Genomic DNA, 10,103 nt, shown 5'->3' with positions numbered 1-10,103 from the left:
ATATTACTACAATGCTGCAAGGTTGTTTACCTTCACTCCTTCACAAAAGATAATCCAACAAATTACATTAATTATAAACCAATATGTTCCGTTCAATTCCCATATGAGCCAAACCTGGGGATGAGCATCTGCTCTTATTTTCTGAGCTCTGTTTTGAGGACAAGATTCACAACAATGCTTAATCCATAATTAACAGAAAAATTAAAGATGCAGCATCCCGACATCCTGCTTTTTGAAGCAGTATGCTTAAAAATATACATGCCTACTCCTGGCAAGCTTCTTTTTTCTTCCAAACTCAAAAATAGCCTATTGTTATCCCTGACACGTTTTTGTTTGTTTAAAATACTTACATTTTTATTGGACTTAAAATAAACATGAAAATATTTTCTACAAAAAGAATGAACAACCATGTCTCACTGTGATAATTTTTTTTTAACTTGGGGTTTCTTTTTTCCCTAAATGATTATCTCTCCTTCTCCCTTAAAATGATGTTTATGGTGTATTAAGCATGTTGTTTCATGGTGGGGGAAATATATAGAAATGGGCAAAATTTACTTCGGATACTTGATTTTCTCTTTTTTCCTGCTTGACCCATAAAAGGAAATAATAGTAAGTTATACCAGATCCTCATATACATCTACACATATATTTAGAGCACACATCTTTTATTCTATTCATGGAAATCCCAGTTAAGCAGTTGGTGGTAAACAAATATTTAAAATATCTGCATTATAGATAACTAATTCATATATAGCATCCATATGTGATTGAATATAAATAGGCATACTGTTTAAGTACACCCACACACCACATACAAAGTGAATGGAGAGCAGGGCAGTGAATGAGCTTCTCTTTTTCCTGTTCACATGTGTAATACCTGATGTGAAGATGAGCATTCTTTACATAATTTTTCTGAGATCCTCAGAAGAAAGAAAGTCACAAAGTCAGCATAATTCTATGAATCTCTGAAGTACTTTACTGTCATTTATCTTTATTGCATATTCAGTCATGAAGGGAGAGATATTCTGCTTTCATTGATCTTCCTCTGCTGATCTTCAAATTATTCCTAACACCACCTATTTGAACCTAGAAATTCTTGTTTTAATGGAGTTGATTTTTATCATTGAATTCATGTTGTTTTGGGGGAGAAACAGATATGATACAAGATCCTTAGTTTTTTTGAGTGATAGGAAGACCAGATAACCTTTGTGGTAGTTCCACAGAGCACTGTGTGTCAGAAAAATACTAGTCTGGAGTCTAGCGGCTGAGGACTCCTGGTCTGATCTCTAACATTCTCTATGAAAAGAGAAAGTTTTTCAGCAGGGAGGTCTGGGAGGGCAGCTGCCTCTGGCTTCACATTCACAAAGGGCCTGTAATATATATGTTGATGTTCTCTCCAAAAGAAGTTTTACATATAATCATGAGCAAGATTGAAAGAGGAAAGTTGTAGTCAAGATGCTTTCAAATACAAATAAGAGAAAACCCAACTAAGTTCTGTTTCTTAAGGTTTTAGAAAAATATTTTGTTAGATTAATAAAATAGTCACAGGCTGGCAGTTCTGGTGGATCAGTAAAGTCATTGAGAACAGATACAGGCTCTTCCATTTTTTTACTCTTCCATTATGAACACTTGGTTTTGTTCTTAGTATAGCCACCTCATTACTTCAAAATGGCTGCCACAGATCCAGACATCATACCCGTACATAACATGATCCAAAGTGGAAAGGTCTCTTTCACCAGAATTGGGTCCCGTGACTACCTCTAAATAAATAATATGGAGAATAATACTTTGATTATATTAGCTCAGTAATAATTCATTTCCATTATTTTCTCAGACTGGGAATATTTCCACCAATGGGGAAAATGCTATTGTGTTGGTAAATAAGAGTTTTCTTGCCACCAAATATCTGTCATATAACCCTACACATAGATTACTAGGTCATACTGTCTGGAGAATATATATATGTGCATCCACACATTCACACACACACATATTCCTTTACTTGTAATTATTTTGCATTGTATATCGTATATTAATAATATTTATTTGTTAAACAAAAACATTTTTAAAATATTACATGATATTTGTCTACCTGTTTTGACATTTTTTAATACTTCTTTTAAATATATGGAATGGTATAGGCCTCTCTCTATCTCTGAGAGATAATGGTGATAGAGTTCACCAGCTGTATGACCATAAACATTTGCTACTTAACTTCTCTGTACCTCAGTTTGTCCATGGATGAAATCAATATAAAATTCCTGGACTGCCTAATTGGATCATACTTTGTGGGAAGGATCCAAGGCATGATTACATGAAATTGCTTTGAGAATAACAATACTTTGTAACCTGTATTTTATGCTCTTAGGATTTGATACTGAGATGAATTACAAAGATAGGTAGGTGAATCCCAGGCCCCAGTGCTGGTCATCATGAAGACTTCTGAATGAAGGAGCAAAAGGCCCACTGATTCCACTTACCCATCTCTCCTGCCTAGTTAACCACAATATGCCTCAAAGGCAGAAAGTCCGACTGTTGGCCCAGTTGTCTCCTTGAGTAGTCTGACTCTATCAGGAGATACTTCCCAAACATCATATTATTTAAGTTATTATTGTATGATGTGTGAGAGATTGAGTAGACCCTGTAGAGTTTGAAGTTAAGACTTTGTAAATCACAATTTCCTGTGGTTTTTGTCTACTCTGGCAACTTTTCAATGAGATTTATGGCCTGCCACAGGCCATGATTTTGAATATGGCCACACCCATTTCCACAGATGTTGGGAACACTCAGTTTGGAATTTTTACCATGCCATTGGTAAGTGAGCTTCTTATACCTCCTCTGGTCCAGATATTGCCACACACAGGATACGGCTGGGTTCAGACCTCTGATGTGGTCGTGGACATACTACATTTAGGTGAGGGTTCAGTATCTCCTTTCTTTAGTTCACAATGTTTATTGAATACTGTCTCGGGCCTGAGTTTTGTCTGATGAATTTATAAAAATATATAACCAAACATTTAAGGAGTTTAAAGTCAAGATAAGGAGGCAAAATCTATAGGTGTAATATTATTTTTATAGCATTTGTACTATATTATAATTGTGTCACTGTCTCCTCTAAGCAACAGTAAATTTGTTTGCTTTTTAAAGACTATTTTTTTTAGAGCAGTTTTAGGTTTACAGCAAACTAAGAGGAAAATACAGAGATTCCTATATACCTTCTGCCCCCCACACATGCCCAGCCTCCCCCATTATCAACATCCCCCCCAGAGTGGCACATGTTACAGTTGATGAACCTGCATGTCACATCATTATCACCCAGAGAACATAGTTTACATTAGAGTTCACTCTTGGTGTTGTACACTCAACGGGTTTAGGCAAATATATAATGGCATGTATCCATCATTATAGTATAATACAGAATATTTTCACTGCCCTAAAAACCCTCTGTCTTTTGCCTGTTTATCTCTCCCCTCCTTTCCAACTCCTGACAACCATTGATCTTTTTACTGTTTCCATAATTTTGCTTTTTCCAGAATGCCATATAGTTGGAATTATATAGTATGTAGCCTTCTCAGATTGTCTTCCTTCACTTAATAAGAAGGTATTTGTGTTTCCTCCAAGTCTTTTCATGGCTTGATAGTGCATTTCTTTTAGCACTGAATAATATTCCATTACCTGGATGTACCACAGTTTATTTTTCCATTTACCCACTGAAGGACATCATGATTGCTTTCTGGTTTTTACAATTATGAATAAAGTTGCTGTAAATATCCATGTGCAGGTTTTTGTGTGGACATAAGTTTTCAGTTTCTTTGGATAAATACTAAAGAATGCAATTTCTGAATTGTATGGTAAGAGTACATTTAGTGTTCTAAGAAGCTGCCAAACTGTTTTCCAAAGTGATTGTACCATTTTGCATTCCCACCAGCAATGAATGAGATTTCTTGCTGCTATATCATCATCATCATCATTTGGTGTTGTCAATCTTCCAGATTTTGGCCATTCTAATAGGTGTATACTGGTATCTCATTGTGTTTTAATTTACATTTCACTGATGGCATGTGATGTGGAACATCTTTTCTTATGCTTATTTGCCATCTATATATCTTCCTTGGTAAGGTGACTGGTAAAATTTCTTGCCCATTTTTTAATCTGGTTGTCTGTTTTCTTACTGTTGAGTTTTAAGTGTTCTTTCTATGTTTTGGATAACAGTTCTTTATCAGATGTGTCTTTAGAAAATATTTTCTCCTAGTCTGTGGCTTGTCTTCTCATTTCTTGACATCGTTTTTTGCAGAGCAGAAGTTTTTCATTTTAATGAAGTTCAGCTTATCAATTACTTCTTTAATGAATTGTGTCTGTGGTATTGTATCTAAAAAGTCATCAGCATACCCAAAGTCATCTAGTTTTTTTCCTATGTTATCTTCTAGGAGTTTTATAGTTCTGTGTTTTACACTTAGTCTTAAGATCCATTTGGGGTTGATTTTTATAAATGGTGTAAGGTGTGTGTCTAGATTCATTTTGAAAAGATTGTCTTTGATCCATTGTATTCCCTTTGCCCCTTTGTCAAATATCAGTTGACTATGTTTATGTGGGTCTGCTTCTGGACTCTTGATTCTGTTCCGTTGACCTATTTGTCTCTTTTTTCACCAATATCACACTTTCTTGATTACTGTAGCTTCATAGTAAGACTTGACTGGTAGTGTCAGTCCTCCAACTTTGTTCTCCTTCAAAATTGTATGGCTATTCTGGTTTTCTGCTCTCCCTATAAACTTTAGAATCAATTTGTCAATATCCACAAAATTACTTGCTGGGATGTTGATTGGGATATCTGTAAGATTCTTAAGGATGGGGATATGTCTTCTCTTCCTCTCTGGATACCTAGTATGTTATTGGTGCCTGATTTATAGCAGTTGCTCAATACATACTTACTGAATAAATAAAATGACTAAAGATGTGATCAGAGAATTAAGTCAAATATATAAGACACTGAACAAGTTCAGGATTCCTGGAAGCATGAGGGTGGTGAGGAGGGAAGCTGAAATCAGATATGGATGCATGTGGGTAAAAATGGAAGTGGGGTAGAAATGAGGGAGTACAAAGAATGATGGGGCTGGATTTTAAGAAGCAACATGACCTTTGGAAATACCCAGAAGTGAGAAGCATTTTTTGAGAAACACCATCAAAACTATATTGGAGGAAAGTATTTTTTTTTCAAAGCTATAACCTTATTTATCATTATTTACTTTTACTGCACCAGGAAAGAGGCACATGAACACTCATAGCATATTTACATGTTTCTAGCATAAAAAGGCATTCTCTTTAAGATCTCTAAGGTTGGGGTATGCAAGAATATGGAGACTCAGAAATTAGAAGCCTTAAGAATTTGCCTTCATTGATAGACAATGTGAAGTTTTGCTGAGGGCTATGTGGCAGAGAACAAATTATGAGAGGTCTTAAAAGCTGAAGGATTTTTTCCCCCTCTAAAATTTCTTCCTAGGAAAATAGATATCTTCTAGATATCTTTTGTGTCTCATGGATTTCCTGACATTTTTATAAGGAATCTCAGTTATTTCTGTCTTATGTTCAGACACCACAACTTCTGATAAAATTTGCTACTTAGATATGTGTATTTTTCCTGGGACTCTATCATATCCTTGTTCTTAAAATCTCCTGGAAACCAGTATAATGCAATAGGTCAAAGGTTCTTGTCATTCCAGGCTAAGAACCAATTCACCTGATTGTAGAGGTGTAAGCAGAAAAATTAACTGTAGGTCCAACCAAGTAGTATGGAGGAGGCTACCTCTGTGTTTCCACCTTGTGACAGTTGTGTCCTGAGTAGCAGCAACAGGCCAATGTTAGGAGAAAAGAGCAAGATGGGAGAGTCCTAAAAGACTTCTGACTGGATCTCAGTACATTTGTCCTTACTGCTTATGTGATGGTTAAAAGCCTCCTTTTCCTCCTTTTCCTAACTTTTCTGTTCACTTCTTCTTCCCTTTTGTTTTTCTTTCCTTTCAACATCTTCCCTAAGCCCATCTAAACAGTAAAACAGAAGAAAAGTTCCTTTTGTGGCCAAATGTTTTAATATGGTCTGGAAAGTGTTCACTGAGTATTGGATTCACCAAGCTGAATATTTCTGTAGACACTGTGTCTTGTAACTCATGGAAATCTCTTTAAAATGGCTATTTGTCTACATGCCACTCATTTTGTTCTAATTAATAAATAATCAAAATTTTCATAAAACAGTGGACCAACTGCAAAAAGATTTGTGTGGGGGAGGGGAGTGTGAAGATAATTCATTATGTGAAAATGTTCATTCAAACAAATGGGTGCATGTTTGCTTTACAAAAATAATTTCATCTTAGAGCATAAAGAAATACAATCTTAAAAAAATCTAATTTTCACCTATATTTTCAGGATTCTGCTGGGGAGAGATAAGATAAAGAGGCATTCATCCTTGTAATTTTATTTTATTTTATTTTTTTCAACTTCATATTTATTGCACACTCACTATAGGCAACTGACAAGTCCTCAAAACCCAAAGCGTAGCAACACACAACTTCACTTTCAAGGGCTTCAGATATACCTACTGTATTTTGTGGAAACATGTAGAAGAGAACAGTAATTTGGGTGAAAAAAAGAGGACACTAGACGGTTTGGGAGGGATATCAGCCTAAGCAAATATTCCGAGGTGTGAAAATACGTTCTTGCCTGAAAATCTCCTATCTCACCTAGTCCTTAGTCACCACACCCTCAACTATGTTTTTAACCTCTGCCTTTCCTATTTTTGCCACTTTAGACTTGCAACTCTTTCAATTCCCTTGCCTCTAACTCCATCTTTCTACTCACTACAACTTAACATTTCTGGGAAGCATTTTAGCAAAGCTATTTCAAAAGCATGAAAAGTCCAATTTGTCCGGTAGTTTTTTTTTACTCAAAAGCAGCGATCCCCAACATTTTTGGCACCAGGAACCGGTTTCATGGAAGACAATTTTTCAAGAGGGGAGATGGTTCAGGCAGTAACGTGAGCCATGGGGGGAACGGGGATGGTTCGGCGGTAGTGCAAGCCATGGGAAGCAGCAAATGAAGCTTCCCTTGCTTGCTCGCTGCTCACCTGCTGTGCAACCTCCTTCCCAACAGGCTGCTGACCAGTACTGGTCTTCAGCCTGGGGGTTGGGAGAACCCCTGCTCAAAAGGATTTATACTAAGGAAGCAGGAATGCTTTCCAAACCTTAAGTTACTTAAGTCTTATTTATAACTAGCATAAAAATTGAAAACTTAAATGCTGAAGTTGCTTAACTTAAACAACTTAAGTTAAGTTAATGCTTAACTATTGGAGATAAATTAAAATACATTCATTAGAAGAATTATTAAACCATTAAAATTTGTTTTTCAAGGAATATTTAATAACAAGGTAGATAACATATGCTTCTCTAACGTGTATTTTTATATCACTGAAGCTAAAGTAAAATGTCCTTTTTATTGGGTAAGTTTGGCCTGCTGTATGTGTACACTGCAGTGCAATTAAAAAAATACTGTAATTACAATTTCAGAACTTCAGAATCTGAATAGGGGCCAGTGTTCTCTCCTTTTTTTATATGGGAAAAAAAGTCCTTTGAAAATCTTTTGAAGCTTGGACAAAAATTCCATAGCTATATTCTTAGTATCACTCTGTAGAGTCTTCATGATTCAGATGATACAAGGGAAGAGCTTCAGTGCAACCTTTTAGAGAAGACATTCCAGCTCTCATGATCTCATCAACCAGGAGAATGTTGGTGGCAATCACAATGCAGGAGTGAAGAAGCTGTTTCTTTATGCAATAGTTATCCCATATGCCTACTTCTGTTGTTACCATTGGCTCACCTGTGTCCAAGTCCACACCTACGAGTTGACCTGATTCTGAATGTTCTGCTTAAACTTTAACTAGAGTTTCCTGAAAATCAAAACCAGAGTTCTGAGCAAGAACCTTGGGAATAATGAGCAATGCCTCAGCAAATGCTTGAACTCCAAGTTGGGCCCTGCCCTTTACGCTGGGCTTGTATTTAATCAGGGCTTCTGCCATTGCCACTTCCACAGCACCAGCACCTGGAACTACACAGCAATCATCAATAGCATTTTTAACAGTCCTCAAGCCATCTCTTATTACATCTTTGATTTGAGTATGTGTGTGCTTTTATGGTCCTTTGATCAACAATGTGACAGAGCAAGGATTGTTACGTTTCTCAATAAAGGTGAACTTCTCTTCTCCCAACGTATATTCATAGACAAGTCCTGCATGTCCCGAACAATCAGGATTTAGGTCATCAAGAGAATTTAGGGCTACCCCACCACAAGCAAGAGTCAGACTTTTCATATTTCTTCTTTTAGCTCTGCACAGAGCTACTGTGCCTTCTTTTGCAAGAGCATCTACGGAAAAAGTGTCAATTACCTTTTGATTAATAACAACAAATCCTTTATCTGAATCACCACAGAATTTCTTTTTCAGGTTTATTATTTTTTTAACTCTGTCTTCAATGAATTTTCTTTCAGCTTTCACTAGTTTCTCTCTCTCTCTCCTCTGTACTCTTGTAAAAACAGCCAGAATTCACTTCTGTTTTTTCACATTCTAATGACACGTTGCATGTGAGGATGTACACATCTTCTACTCTCTTTTTCATATCAGGACGCCATGCCCCATGGTCCAAAACAAGACCTCTGATTAAGCTTCTATCAGTTTCAGATTTAGGTTTCATCTCCATGATCTCAACCATGAAGAGGTCAATAGGTTCATCTTGTTTTTTAATGGCTAAAATGGAGTCCACTACAGCCTCTGTTAAGACATCAGTAAGTTCAGCATGAACTTTAGTACATAGAGATGTTCTGGCCACATGTATGGTGTTTCCCTGTCCATCCCTTTGCTTACTTTGACTTGTTCAAAAAACTGAAGTGCCTTTTCCTTTGCACCTTCAAATCCTTCTGTAATTATTCTGGGACGAAGACCTTCAGAAATGTAGCAATCCGCCTGCTTCAGGAGCTCTCCCATGATGAGGACATTGGAAGTGGTACCATCACCAGTTATGTCATTCTGGGCTGTTGCTAATTTGGCTGTTAAGGAGGTTGTTGCATGTTGAATTTGCGTTTCATGAAGCAGCACATTTCCATCTTTAGTGAGCTTGATGTCTCCAGCACCAGAAACAAGCATCTTCATGGTGCCCTTAGGCCCCAAGTTGGTCCTCAGCACATCCTGCAGCCCCCGGGCCACACTGATGTTGACCGCCAATACTGCCTAGGCTCAGGCCACCTCGGCCTTGGGGTTCAGGGTCTTCACGGCCGCCATAGCTGACCCAGCAGAAGAAAATGAGGGAACTGGAAAGCCTAGAGCCAGTTCAGCGTGGCCTGCCATCCTTGTAATTTTACACTGCTCTTTGTTTGTTTGTTTCAGTCTCCTACTTTCACGAGAGAGATTTCCTCTCACACAGAGACCTGACTCTAGGAACCAGGGACTGGCATGGCAGAAGCCTATACTTCACTTCATGGAAATGTGGGCTTTTTATTAGAGCAAGTGTTCTTAACTTGGGAGCCGTTCTTTTAGGAGCTTCATTGTTCTCAGGTCAAGAGAACGTGCTTAAAAATGCTTGAGGACTCAAAGAGCTTTTGTTTATCTGGGTTAGAGCAAAACTGGACAAGTGTTATTTTATTAAAGATAGCTGCCATGTGTGATTTAAACCATTACTGATGAACTTTTAAAATTCTGTTATGTGAAAATAGATTGTTTTATCTCACTAACTTTGGATCAGTCTTTTACCCACACGTAATTTTATATCATCATGCATTGGTCATTTGAAAATATTGGCTACTGAGTTATGCAGATCTTCCAAATGTTGACACATACTATAATACAAGCTATTTTAAAAATACTATTTGTTAGCATCACCTTTGAGCTCAGAAAATTCTTCAGGTATTGGGAAGCTATTAGGCTCACAGTGGCCTATATAAGTCTTCTAAAATTTTCATTTTTGCTTGAAAGCTCAAATTTTAACTTTGGTGACAAATACTTTCAGTTTTTATTCCTTGAAGCAGTAAGCTCCCTTTGTTCATTTGTGAGAAAATGTCTGGCAAATACATAA

The 10,103-nt window shown here is 37.0% G+C and overlaps 1 pseudogene; it reads right to left on the bottom strand.

The window, feature by feature from the left end:
* Nucleotides 1-7,663: 7,663 nt before the first annotated feature.
* LOC102987949 (T-complex protein 1 subunit zeta-like) lies at nucleotides 7,664-9,313 on the bottom strand (annotated as a pseudogene).
* Between the last annotated feature and the right edge of the window lie 790 nt (nucleotides 9,314-10,103).

The sequence above is a fragment of the Physeter macrocephalus genome, chromosome 2, assembly GCF_002837175.3.
Source record: "Physeter macrocephalus isolate SW-GA chromosome 2, ASM283717v5, whole genome shotgun sequence".
In the NCBI taxonomy this organism is placed as follows: Eukaryota; Metazoa; Chordata; class Mammalia; order Artiodactyla; family Physeteridae; genus Physeter; species Physeter macrocephalus.
The sequence above is the reverse complement of the archived record's forward strand: the minus strand, read 5'-3'. Positions and strand labels throughout refer to the sequence as shown.